The 14,634-nt window shown below is 41.1% G+C and overlaps 1 protein-coding gene and 1 long non-coding RNA gene across 3 annotated transcripts in view; one reads left to right on the plus strand and one right to left on the minus strand.

Moving 5' to 3' along the window:
- PIAS1 (protein inhibitor of activated STAT 1) overlaps positions 1 to 14,634 on the minus strand; it is a 106,085-nt gene that overhangs the window by 74,258 nt on the left and 17,193 nt on the right. The gene's annotated exons all lie outside the window — the stretch shown is intronic.
- Positions 159 to 14,634, plus strand: part of LOC144584551 (uncharacterized) — a 131,026-nt gene continuing 116,550 nt past the window's right edge. The window contains exon 1 of the long non-coding RNA XR_013538877.1: positions 159 to 11,325. This is a non-coding gene — a long non-coding RNA (uncharacterized LOC144584551). The remainder of the gene's footprint in view (positions 11,326 to 14,634) is intronic.

The raw sequence follows: 14,634 nt of genomic DNA on the forward strand, positions 1-14,634 counted from the left end.
TTGCTTCGATTTTGTATTCTAGTTGTGCTCTGTAAAACATTTTGTGTGTCTCTTTGTATTGTACTTTTTTAACATACACTCCAGTTCGATATTATATTTTGGTTTCTCGGTTTTATGGTTTCAATTTTTGTTGTTGTGTTCTTCATGTAAACTTTGTGTGTGTGTGTGTGTGTGTGTGTGTGTGTGTGTGTGTGTGTGTGTGTGTGTGTGTGTGTGTGTGTGTGTGTGTGTGTGTGTGTGTGTGTGTGTTGTCACTCTGATTTTTGTTGCTTTCCTTCTGTAAAAATTTTCTGTGTCTTTTTAACCCTTTTTATGGTGTGCATGAATATATATTTTTCTCGAATCTTAATGTAATTTCAAAGTTTTTGTCTTGAAATTTTTAGTTCCTGCATTGTGGTTTGTTTTTATGCTCTTTTTATATTTATTTTTGCATCTTAAAATTCACTTGTAACTAAATCATTAAATGTAACCATAAAACCGAGAAACCAAAATATAATATCGAACTGGAGTGCATGTTTTTTCGGGCATTTCATTTTCTTGCAATTGAATTTTATTTTCAGGGGTCATTGGATTTAAGTGTCTTGAATGAATGAATGAATGAATGAATGAATGAATGAATGAATGAATGAATGAGATATCGCTGCAGGGAGGGGGGCAATGATAACTTCCTCAATGGCTCAAGGGGGTGTTTCTTTCAAAAAGGTTAAGAACCACTGGTCTAGGGCTGCATGAGCACTGCTGGCACTGGGGAGCTACAGTTCATTGATGGAACCATGAATGCCAACATGTACTGTGATATACTGAAGCAGAGTATGATCCCCTCCCTTCAGAGACTGGGCTGCAGGGCAGTATTCCAACATAACGACCCCAAACACACCTCCAAAACGACCACTGCCTTGCTGAAGAAGCTGGAGGTAAAGGTGATGGACTGGCCAAGCATGTCAGACCTAAATCCTACTGAGCATCTGTGGGGCATCCTTAAATGGAAAGTGGAGGTACACAAGTTCTCTAACATCCACCAGCTCTGTGATGTTGTCATGGAGGAGTGGAAGAGGACTCCAGTGGCAAACTGGTGAACTCTATGCCCAAGAGGGTTAAGGCAGTGCTGGAAAATAATGGTGGCCACACAAAATATTGACACTTTGTGGCCAATTTGGACATTGTCATTTAGGGGAGTACTCACTTTTGTTCCCAGCGGTTTAGACATTAATGGCTGTGTGTTGCATTATTTTGAGGGGACAGCACATTTACACTGTTATACAAGCTGTATACTCACTGCTTTACGTTGTGGCCAAGTGCCATTTCTTCACATGATATACTAAAATATTTATGAAATGTGAGGGGGTGTACTCACTTCTGTGATATACTGTATGTTGCCATTTATCATAAGGTAAAGGTAAAGGTTCCCCTTGACAATTTTTGTCCAGTCGTGTCCGACTCTAGGGGGCGGCGCTCATCCCGCTCTTCAAGCCATAGAGCCAGCGTTTGTCCGAAGACAATCTTTCCGTGATCACATGGCCAGTGTGATTTAGACACGGAACGCTGTTAACCTTCCCACCGAGGTGGTCCCTATTTATCTACTCGCATTTGCATGCTTTCGAACCGCTAGGTTGGCGGGAGCTGGGACAGGCGACGGGTGCTCATTCCGTCGCGTGGATTCGAACTTACAACTGCTGGTCTTCTGACCCTGCAGCACAGGCTTCTGCGGTTTAGCCCACAGCGCCACCACGTCCCTGGGCCATTTATCATAATTCTACATAAACATCTGCACTGACCTGCTCACATGCAGGAGAGCAATTAGATATACATACATTTAACCTGCCCACTGTGAGGCCCAAGCACACTCCCAGGAGGAAGGGGGCTCTTATTATAGCACAATATGGAATTATATCCAGTGCAGTCCAATCTGACCACTGCTTTCTTTAAGGAAATATACTTGGGGATAGGTGCAAGGACAAAGAAGCAGAGTCAAGAGAATTTCCAAAGGAGAAAAACAAAATATTTTGCTAACCAATTCTGAAACACAGTAACAGCATGTTTTCCATGAATTCTCAAAGATTAAAGGTAAAGGCTCTAAGATTTTATTGGCAAGTTCCTTTTATAACTTGGGGTGCAGTTTGTCTTGCCCATGATACTTGAATTCATTTAAAGTAAAGCTAAGTAAATATTTTGTACTCTCTCTCTTTGCCTATTCTGAGCAGCATCCCTCACTTGGCTCCCTTATTCCCGCTATACCAGAGTCTAGCATTATTTTTCTTTTAAAAGATGACAGAGGCAAAGCAGGTGTTCAGCAATTCTGCCTTACTTCTATCTCTACCTTGTGTACTGCTGCACCCCCTCCTCACAGTGGACCTCCTATTTCTTCTTCTTCATACTTCAGGCACAGATGAAAAAGCCCTTTTTGCTGTTTTTAACCTCTATTACAAATCTGAGCTCATTTTTTTACCTTCCTAACTTTCTCTCTATAATTAGGGTCTTCAATTTTTTATAACTCATCTGCTTCAGAGATAAAATGTGTTGTTTATTATGTATTTTGATGTGCTAAATTCAAATATGACAATTAAAACAACTAATTGGCTAGTATTTCGGTTTTTACATTTTACAGTTATGTATACAGTATTGTGTAGATAATAGAGTTTTAACCAACTGTAAACTTAGGTCTTTTCATGTGTTTATGGTTGCTTTACAAGATAATATTTCACCTGTCCTGTTTATGTAACACTTTAAAAATTAGCAAAAGGGCTATATAAATAAAAATATATATAAAACAAAAGGCAAACAACTATTATGTACATCGTCGTCATTTAGTCGTGTCCGACTCTTCGTGGCCCCATGGACCAGAGCACACCAGGTCCTCCTATCTTCCACTGCCTCCCGGAGTTGTGTCAATTTCATATTGGTTGCTTCGCAGACACTGTCCAGCCATCTCATCCTCTGTTGTCCCCTTCTCCCCTTGCCGTCACACTTTCCTAACATCAAGATCTTTTCCAAGGAGTCTTCTCTTCTCATGAGATGGCCAAAGTACTGGAACCTCAGCTTCAGGATCTGTCCTTTCAGTGAGCACTCAGGGTTGAATTATGTACATAGCTTAGTCCTATTCAAGGTCTACTCAGTGCTTCTCGACTTGTCTCTTGTATTCACTGAAAGGAGCATCTCTTGTCACTGTCCAGCAATAGTCTGCAAGCACTGATGGGCTATATTTGTCCTAACAGCATTTCTCCATTATTGCAATATCCTTGTGAAATCACTCACTGTGCCTGTCACTCATTGCTCTGCAGTTCAATGGAAGAAAATCTAGACGAGAGTGCAAAAAATGAATTTGCAGTGACATGCTGCAACCAAGGCTTCTGTATGTCTTGAAGAGATTTTCCACCAATAACCTGTAGTTGTCTGCTTTGTTGTTTCTGAGAAAAATTACTGCTACTAACTGGAAGGCTTTCCATGCTGTTTTTCCTTGCCACACAGTGAATGGTCAAATGCATCATCTCAAAGATGTTCACAGATCTGAAGACCAACAAAGACATCTTCCTTTATCTTAGCTTCACTTAACCTTGTAAATTTTCCACATAGGTACATGCTTTTATTTATTTATATTTTTACATTTATATTTATTTTTTTACATTTATTTCAGAAGCATTTTGGATGTAGACCAGCGTCATTAGCTATTTGCCTGCACTCCTTGGTGATGTGTACACCTGCCCCTTTTAGCTCTTCTAAAAGCTCCTGAAGTAGGCATCCTGGTTTCTTTAGGTGTCTCCCCCTTTTTTCATCACAGAAGTGGTTTGTGATTATATCTCTACTATCTTGTGCTTAAGCAATTTCCATCTATCATGCAATTCCTTCTCTGAGTGGGATATAACTCAATATTTCCTTAAGCTTACTAAAATCAGCTTTTCTAATGTCCAGAATGCTCATTATATTATTTTCAGCTTCCCTTTCAAAACCCAAGGTTGTCCCATTTTCTCCTCAATGACTAGTTCTTCCCTGTAACTAGATCCAAGATAGCTGATCCTCTTGTTGGTTGTTTTACATTCTGGAAGACCAAGTTCTCAGCAAGACTGATGAGGGATTTGTTGGACCTTAAAGTCTAAGCAGCGTGGGATTTCAAACAGCTATCAGGGCAGCTGAAATCTCCAATTATTACTATGACCCTCTTCTCTGAATATTCAGTAATTTAATCTAGAAGTGCATCATCTAGATCTTCAGTTCAGTTTGGAGTCCTGTAACAGAACCCAACAGTGATGTCACTCTTGTTTCTCTCTCCTTTGATTTCATTCTCTCAAATGTTTTTCACCAGCACTTCAACTTATCTATTTCCTCATAAATGTACACAACCTTTACATAAAATGCTGCTACTACTTCCACTTCCTGTTTCATCTATTCCTTTTGAGTAAGTTGTACACTAGAACCACTATATTCTAATAATGAGTCCATCAAGTTTTTCTCATGCTTATTAATCTTATTTCCCTTGACATGCCAAGATTTCAAGCTCATTTTGTTCATTCTCCATGCACTGGTGTACAGACATCAGAAATTATAGGTCTTTCCTTCCTGTTATTTCATTGTTATTCTTTCCCCTCCACTGGCATGTCCACATATCACCATCTCAGTTTTCATGCATCACTTACACTCTTGTCCCCAGTATTTGTTTTCCTGTCATCTGGAATACTTCCCCCCCCCCCACCAGCAGATATTAGTATGACAGCCTCCTGATCTGGTTTGCAAGACTTCTAACAAATATGTTCCTCTCAGTCCATGTATGGTGCAGCCCATTGCTTGCCAGAAGTCCTTTTTCATAGAAAGGCAAGGAATAGTGGGTTTTTGCATAGCCAAATGGGACTATTTCCTTCCTTGACATTTCCTAATAATAACTGTGTTCAGACTAAACAACTGTCTCTAAACTGGCACAAAGCTTTCTTCTTAGGTGAAAATTGCTATAAAAGGGTCAGCAATCAAACAATCAAGCTGATGGACGTTAGCTGACAATGTTCTACAACTCTAACATTTCTTTCAATGTTATGAGAGAGATTGCTTTTGTGAGTCTAAGAAGATGTCACTCTAAGACAGCAGTCCACAACTTTTTTGGAATCGCAGACTGGGGGGGAGGTTCCGTGCGCAGGGAGGCAGGGGCACTCCTGCACTTGGGCACATGCATGCAAGTGATATGCTCCTGTGCAAGTGCAACACATCCCCCACAAGCATGACATGCCCCACCCCTGCACGAGCACAACACGCCCACCATCCATGCGGGGGGAGGGCAGAGATCCGTCTCTGCGGCCAGTTCCAGCAAGCTCACAGACCGGGGTTGGGACTCCTGGTCTAAGAGGTTTCCTCTAAAAGAAGATCCAAGAAGCACCACAATTTTCAAAGTCACAAACTCAATAAGTAAGGACATGCTAATGCAGAAGAATTGGCATAAATACAAAACTACAATCACATCATTATTCTATACCCATTCATACTAAAATGGCAAATATGGAGAAATCACAGAAGCACTTGGACGCAGGGTAGGGATGGTATGGTGCGGTGCTGCAGCAAGAGAGAAATGTATGGAAAACATTTCCCTGTGAAAGCGGCAGAACCCTTCCAAACATTTAATAATGACTTTATATCACATATAAGGGACAAGGAACAGGAAACAAATACTAAGCACTCACAAACTGTCTTACAGGATGAGCCAAAGTCTGAACCGAGTGAAACACTCCTTTTCTACAAGAAACAGCTGGATAACATTCCAGGCCTTTAAAGATGCAAAGATGCATTTCTCTGTTGTTGCTGTTTTCTCTAGTATTTCATAATTGATAGAGATTAATTTGGCTAATGAGGCCAGCAGCATTTGCATTAAGTAGCTCAGTCTGCATTAAGTAGCTCAGTTAAATTAGGTATCTGACTGCGAATCCTCACTGTGCATCTCAGGAAAAGAGCCAGCCTGTGTAGCCTTGAGCAACCTACAGACACTATACCTAGAAAATCCTGGAAAGGATTGACATAAATCAAAATCAGTGTTCCCTCTAATTTTGAGCCCCACTGGGCAGGGCTCCATCTCCTGCATGTGTGACTCCACCCGCCTGCTCCCCAGTTCTGTTGAGACCAGAACAAAAGGGACCAGAAAGTATCCCTGTGAGAAGGAAAGCTGCATGGAAGGGGGCAGAGTCGCTCACGCAGTCGCACACCTTAAAGAGAACCTTTGACATCAAACAATTATTAAAGGAAGGGATGGGAAACTTTTGGTTTTCTATATACTGAGGTCAAATTCCAACCAACAGTTATAAATCATGAGAAACTCAAGCCCAATATTTTAGAAACGTTTTCTTCTCAGTTTAATGTTTTTTAAAACATCTCTGAAAATAAGATACGGTCTTATTTATTTATTTATTGGACTTATATACCGCCCCATAGCGCTACAAGCACTCTCCGGGCGGTTTACAATTTTAATTTTGCAATTTTAATTATACAGGCTACACATTGCCCCCCCCAGCAAGCTGAGTACTCATTTTACCGACCTCGGAAGGATGGAAGGCTGAGTCAACCTTGAGCCGACTATATTAATTTTCGCTCCAAAAAACACATTAGGGTTATTTCCATGTTTTATTTTTTTCATATACAGCAATCTAGATTTATTAAAATACAATCATGTCGTCTTCTTCTGGTTGCTGCACAATGGTGGAGGGTGGTGTTTCACTTAACTGGGGCTTATTTGGGGGGTAGGGCTTATATTACGAGCATCCTGAAAAAACATACCAAGGAATATTTTCAGGTTAGGTCTTATTTTGGGGGAACAGGGTACCTAGACGCCCAGTTTCCTAACCCCATTTATGCAAATATATATGTCTATACTACTATGAAAAATTAAGTACTATCAGGCATGTGTATGTAACTTCAAAGAGAATACAGTGGGGTCTCTACTTAAGAACTTAATCCGTATTGGAAGGTGGTTCTCAAGTTGAAAAGTTATTATGTTGAATCTGCATTTCCCATAGGAATGCATTGAAAACCATTTAATCCATATCTGCTCTTTTCCGTCCATAGAAACTACAGTGGAACCTCTACTTCAGAACTTAATCCGTTTTGGAATGGTGTTCTTAAGTTGAAACGTTCTTAAGTTGAAGCAAAATTTCCCATAGGAATGGACTGAAAACCAATTAATCCGTTCTGGCTGTTTTTTTGTTATGTAGAGGTGCGTTCGTACATTGAAGCATTAGTTCCCATAGGAACTAATGCAAAGCTGGTTAATACATACTCTACCACTAGGGGGAGAATTTTTTTTAACTTAAGATGACCTAAGGTTAAAAAAAGAGCAGGAAAGGTTTTTTTTTTCCTGTTCTTATCTTGGATTTCTGTTCTCAAGTAGAAGCAAAATTCAGCAATGGAGCTGTTCTTAAGTTGGATTGTTCTTAAGTAGGGACGTTCTTAAGTAGAGACCCCATTGTACATGTTGCTGATATATCAGAAACAATACTTCCATAACTGCCACAGTCTTGTATGGAGATGCCAAGTAAGCATATCTTAACTAATGTGCCTTCCACCCCTCCTTACATTCTCAAGATACAGTACATGTCTACATTTTATTTTACTAGGACTAGTCTCCTGCTAACTAGTCTCCGGAGAACTAGGTTACTTAGAAATCACTTTATAGGCTATGGAATGAACCCAGCAAAACCAAAGAGTACCGAAGAATATAGAGGTAAAGGTAAAGGTTCCCCTTGACATTTTGAGTCCAGTCGTGTCTGACTCTAGGGGGCGGTGCTCATCCCGTTTTCAAGCCGTAGAGCCAGTGCTTGTCCGAAGACAGTTTCCGTTGTCACGTGGCCAGCGTGACTAGGGAACGCTATTTTACCGTCCCACCGAGATGGTACCTATTTATCTACTCGCATTTAAATGCTTTCGAACTGCTAGGTTGGCAAGGAGCTGGGACAAAGCGATGGGAGCTCACTCCATTACATGGATTCGATCTTATAGTCTTATGACTGCTGGTCTTCTGACCCTGCAGCACAGGCTTCTGCAGTTTAGCCCACAGCTAGTGGACTAGTTGGCACCAATACAGCACTTTGTGGGTACAAAGAATACCAGGTTCCTTCACACTTATAACAATGCTTCTCAATATGTACCATGGAACACTTGATGTTAGGTGCCTCAAATGCTCTTGATGTCACCCATTTTGGAATGAAAATTAACTGATATATTTCTTCATAGAATCATAGAACCATGAAGTCAGAAGGGGCCTGTAATGTCATTGAATACAACTCCCTAAGTAGTGCACAAATACAAATCAAAGGTATCTGTCAGGTGTTTGTCCAAATTTCTGTTGAATACCTTCAGTGGTGGAGTACTCACCACCTCTCGAAGTAATTGAGAGCACTATCTTACTGCTCTAAAAATTAGGACGTATATCCAACCAAAATCTAGCTTCTGGTAACTTGAGCCCACTGTTGCATGTCCTGCACTCTGGGATGACTGAGAACAGATCCTGCCTGTCTTCTGTATGATCACTTTTCAAAAGTGCTATCATATCTCCCCTCAGTCTTCTTTTCTCAAGGCTAAACATGTCCAGTTCCTTCAGTCTTTCTTCATAAGACTTGGTTTCCAGATGCCTGATCATCCTTGTTCTCGGCTCTGAAATTGTTCCAATTTGTCAGTATCCTTCCTGAAGTGCGGTGTCCAGAACTGGACACAGCACTCAAGATGAGGACCAACCAGTGCCGAATAGAGGTGATCTAGTAACGGGATGTGGAGACTATACTTCTGTTAATGCAGCCTAAAATAATAATTAAAAAAATTGGAGCCATGTTACATTGTTGGCTCGCATCAGGCTTGTGATCTACAACAACTCCAAGATCCTTCTCACTCGTAGTATTGCTGAGACAGATATCCCCCACCTTGTAACCATGTGTTTGGTTTTTTCTTCCTAAGTGCAGTACTTTGCACCTCTCTTGTTGAATTTCATTCTGTTGTTTTCGCCCCAGTGGTCAAGCCTACAGAAATCATTTTGAATTTTGTTTGTCTTTCAGGGTGTTAGCTATTCCACCCAATTCTGTGCCATCAGTAAATTTGATTAGCATTCACTGTATCCTCTGATCCAAGTCATTAATAAAAAATTGGAGAGCACTGGGCCCAGTACTGAGCCCTAAGGTACCCCTCGTTACCTCCTACCATTTTGAGAAGCAGTCAGTAATCATCACCCTCTGAGCACAATTCTGTAGCCAACTTGTATCCACCTGACAGTTGTTATATCCAGTGCACACCTCGTTAACTTGCTAATCAAAATATAATGGGGCACTTGTCAAACGCTTTGCTGAAGTCAAGATACATGACGGCCACATCATTCTATGTCTATCAGGGAGGTTGCTGGAACAAAAAATGGAATCAGATTAGTTTTGCAGGATTTGTTCTTGTTGGTTTCTAGTTATTACTGAAATGTTTTCAAAGTACTTGTAGTGATCAATTTATCAACTGCTCCCAAATTTTCCCTGCGATTGACGTCAAGCTGAATGGTCTGTAGTTCCCAGGTTCCTCTTTTTTGCCCTTTAAAAATAAATACGGAGAACATTAGCCTTCCTCCAATCACCAGGTACCTCACAGATTTCCTGTGATCTCAAGAAAATAATGGGCAGTGGTTCTGAGCGTTCTTCAGCCAGTTCCTTCAATATTCTTGGATGCAGTTCATCAGGCCCTGGAATTTGAACTCATTCAAGGCAAAAAGATATTCCTTGACTGTTTGTTTACCAATCTCCAGTTGCAATCTTGTCCCCTCCACATGCACTTCACATTTGTCTGGAGAGTCATGGTCTGTCCGTTAGGGAAAGACTCGAGCTAAACTAGAAATTGAGCACTTCTGCCTTTTCTTTGTCTTCTGTTATCATTTTTCCATCTTCATTGGGTAGCCACTGTTTCTCTTATCTTTTCTGACACACACACTTGAATAAAGCTTTTTTGTTGCTTTTAGTGTCTTTAGATAGCTTCAGCTCATTCTCAGCTTTTGCCCTCCTAATGCCATCCCTGCAATTCCTTGCTACTTGTCCATAGTCTTCCTTTGTAGCCTGGCATTTCTTCCATTTCCTATATGTGTCCTTTTTTTGTTTTGTTTTCAGGTTGTCTCTGGGCTTTTTGTGAAGGCACACTGGCCTTTTTTGCTGTCTCCCACCATTTTTTTTCTTGTACAGTATTAACTGTACTGAGGTGTTCTGACATGGACAAAGAAAGAAGAGACTTAGAAACTTTCATTTTCTTTGTTAGGTAGCGACTACAAGGTCACAAACTGTGGGACTTATAAAATGAATTAATTTGAAGCGTTTTTTTTCACTGTCCTCATGGCACAAAGGTTGATTCAACTCTTTCCAGCCTCTTTGGCTCAAAAATGATGTTTTTTTCCTCTGTCTCTAGGGGGCTTCTACTTTTTCAAGCCAGAAGGATTCAATGGGGCTTTTTTCCCCTGTGGGCATTTTTGTAAAGACAGGGCGTGTCTGTAGGTGGTGTTCTCAGTTATGTAAGCAGTTGTGGCATGATTTCAAATCACACAAACACACACACCACATTCGGATTCTCTCTCCCCCCCCCCAATTGCTAGTGCTCTTTGGTAGTAGTTCAGACAGAAAGATCGTAGAGAGATTGAAGGCACTCAGCCAGAGAATAGGTAGTAGAGTGGTGGTGGAGAAATCTCAATGCGGTATGTGAACATGAGTGTGTGCACATGTATTTCAAAGTCCTTACTGTTTTCCCTTAATAGGCCGTTTTTCTGACAATCTTTGAAATTTACATGTGCATGCACATACGTGCACGCACATACGCACACACACACTTCCCTACTGGCAAGCTGTGTCCCTTCAATCTATGATCTTTCCATCTGAACTTCTGTGGAAGATACAAAACACTTGGAATGGAGAGGGGTAATCTCAATGTGGTGTGTGCATGCACACACTTCTTAAAACCCTTAGGGCCTCGATACTTGGCGGAACGCCTACTTCCACCAAGTTCTACCCATGTCACCTGTGCGAGTCAGGAGGTGAGGCTGAGGAGCCTAACGCCGAGGGAGGCCCGGAAAGAAAAGACAAGAAATCGGGCCTTCTCGGCGGTGGCTCCTCGCCTCTGGAATAACCTTCCCCCTGACATTCGCGCGGCTCCCTCGCTGGGTATTTTTAAAAAACAATTAAAAACACTGATGTTTCGGCAGGCCTTCCCCTCAACCAATTCCTGATTTTCCCTCTTTTTTCCTCTCTCCTAGTGTCTGTTCCATCTTGCCCAAAGTTTGTCCCCTTTTAAAAACTGTTTTAATTATATTGTATCACGCTTGTTGTAAGCCGCCTAGAGTGGTCTTAAGTGACTAGATAGGTGGGATATAAAATAAATAAATAAATAAATAAACAAACAAACAAACAAACCCTGTTTTCCCTTGGTGTGATTTTTTCTAACATTATCTGAAATTCAAGCACACATGCGCGTACACAACACATTCTGAATCCTCTCCCGCCGCCATAATTCACACATCCAAACAGGTCAATAGTATGATCATCACTACCTCCCTTTATTTTCATGGCATTAGTTCATCATCATCTCAGAACTGCAGAGTTCCAAGGCACCCTATAGGTCAAGTGCAACCCTTGTCAAGGAGGTATAAGTGGGAGATCAAACTCGTAACTTCAGTTTACACTGTGGTGCTGGAAGAGACCCTTGAGAGTCCCCTGGACTGCAAGGAGAGCAAACCAATCTATTCTAAAAGAAATCAACCCTGAGTGCTCACTGGAAGGACAGATCCTGAAACTGAGGCTCCAGTACTTTGGCCATCTCATGAGAAGACTCCTTGGAAAAGACCTTGATGTTGGGAAAGTGTGAGGGCAAGGGGAGAAGGGGACGACAGAGGATGAGATGGTTGGACAGTGTCACCGAAGCAACCAACATGAATTTGACCAAACTCCGGGAGGCAATGGAAGACAGGAGGGCCTGGCATGCTCTGGTCCATGGGGTCCCAAAGAGTCAGACATGACTTAACAACTAAAACAACAACAACAACAACAACAACACAACTGCATGTTATTTCCATTGATATTACAGAATATATATTAGTTTATACCCTTTTCAAAATACAAGTACTATTAATTTTGAGGCCAAAGCCTTGTAAAACAAATGGCACATTCGTTTCTCTCTACTTGCTAATTTATTAAACAAACTACTTAAAATAACATTTTATCTCCTTTTACAATATTCTGCAAAAGCTTTTATTGTAAAATACATTGGTATTCTCATTTGTTCTACATAGGTTTTCATATCTCTTTTGTGGTATCTATTTGTTAATTAATATTAGTAAAACACAAAATGAGTGGCAGTTTAAATGCACTTCCATTTTTTTCTGTTGTCTTATAGCTTCACATAACATAAGCACTCATTTATTTACTCATTTCATTGCAAAAACTGGCATGAAACTGAATGAGCTACAACTACCTTGTTATCTTATACGTTCTTTTTGTACCGAAATCAACTAGCTGTAAGGTAAACTATTTCCCCCATCTGTAGTTTTTCAACAATACTTTTATTTTTAATGCACCTCTCAGAGGCACATTTTTAAAAGGCAGTGCTGATTTTTAGGGCATCACTTCTGCCCCCAATAAATTCAATAATCCTAACACTCTAAAGCTAGGTCAGTTTCTTTTAAATAATGCAGAAGATGATGAGCCACACTAGAAGCAAGATGAGTCAGAAGCCATGTTATTGAAAGGCCCTGCCACCAAGTTACTGGAGAGACATGCTTGGCAGAGTTACAAGTTGCATTCCTAAACCAAATACATGAACATATTCTTTATAATGTAGGTATAATAATATATAATATATTATACCTTTATAATACAAGGTTCATTTTCAATATCATGTCTCTAGTGTGCTTAGAAATTATTCTGAAGGAATAAAGCCTGGGCAACTGTGTATGAACACACTAACATTACTCAGCCATTGAGAATATAGATAATTAGAACTTATGAGGAGAGAGAACAGGCTAGTCCCACATGCAGAGTGGTTCTGAATCTGTGACCCTTCAGTTGTTTTAAATTTCATCTCCCAGAATCACTGGCCTTGCTGGATAGGGCTTTTGGCAGTTGAATTTGCAAACATCTGAAGGACAGAGGTTTAGAAAAATTGGGGTTTCTGATTCTGTGAATGGTTGCACTCACAGTAAAATCTTCACACTGCCACTCTCCACACAATGATGAAGGGGGCACAGCTAGCATGCTCCTTGTCCTCACTCCTAGGTTAACCTTATCCTAATCACCTCAATAAAATTCCTGCATTAAACTACATTGGTTGTTGTGGGGTTTTCGGGCTCTTTGGCCGTGTTCTGAAGGTTGTTCTTCCTAACGTTTCGCCAGTCTCTGTGGCCGGCATCTTCAGACGACAGCACTCTGTGCTCTGGTGCAGATATTTCCAGAAGACATCAAGGCCCTCTTCCAACACTGCCTAATGACCAGCTATTTCCAGTGGGATAATGAATTCTATGAACAGACAGATGGAGTGGCCATGGGCAGCCCCCTCAGCCTGGTTACAGCAAACTTCTACATGGAGCATTTTGAAAAACTGGCCCTGGCTTCGGCACCCCTCGCACCCACAGTCTGGTTCCAATATGTGGATAACACCTTTGCAATTTGGAGTCATGTTGAAGAAAAATTGGAAGAATTTCTAATCCATCTCAACAGCATCCACCCAAATATACAATTCACCATGGAAAAAGAAATAGAGGGCCAACTCCCGTTCTTAGATGTCATGGTCCTGCCCAAAACTGACCTCCGACTGGCTCACAAGGTCTACAGAAAACCCACCCACACAGACCGGTACCTGCACAAAAACTCCAAACACCACCCACAGCAAAAAAGAGGCATAATCAAAACACTGGTAGACCGTGCAAATCGGAACTGTGAAGCTTAGTTTCTTAGCACTGAACTCAACCACCTGAATTGGGCCCTACAGGCAAATGGCTACTCCAAAAATGAAATCACAAGAGCCATCAAACCAAGAAACCAACACCGAACTGAAGAAGAAAAACAGCCACTTACAAATAAAGTATTTCTGCCATACATCAAAGGGGTAACGGACCGCATGGGGAAACTTTTGAAAAAAACACAACCTGCAAACAGTATTCAAGCCCACCACAAAAATACAACAAATGTCACGGTCAGCAAAGGACAGAAAGGACCCCCCTCACCACTGCAGGAGTATACCGGATACCTTGCACTTGTGGCCAGGTATATATTGGAACCACAAAACGAAGCATCCACTCCAGAATCAAAGAACATGAGAGACACTGCAGACTAAAACAACCAGAAAAATCTGCAGTAGCTGAACATGCCCTGAAACAAACTGGACATGAAATTCTATTCCAAAATACTGAAATACTGGACAACACCAGCAATCATTACATCAGACTGCACAGGGAAGCCATTGAAATCCACAAGCACCAGCAAAACTTCAACAGAAAAGAGGAAAGCGTGAAGCTCAACAAAACTTGGCTCCCAGCTCTCAAAAATACAGCGTGCAAAAGGTCAACGAACTCTACCCAGCCACAAGGACAGGGGATCACTACACACAAAAGACCAGCTAATGACACCCATCAACCACAGGAACAGATAATCTCTTCTCCTTAGCACAACAACACACCAA

The sequence above is a fragment of the Pogona vitticeps genome, chromosome 12 (assembly GCF_051106095.1).
Source record: "Pogona vitticeps strain Pit_001003342236 chromosome 12, PviZW2.1, whole genome shotgun sequence".
Taxonomy (NCBI): Eukaryota; Metazoa; Chordata; class Lepidosauria; order Squamata; family Agamidae; genus Pogona; species Pogona vitticeps.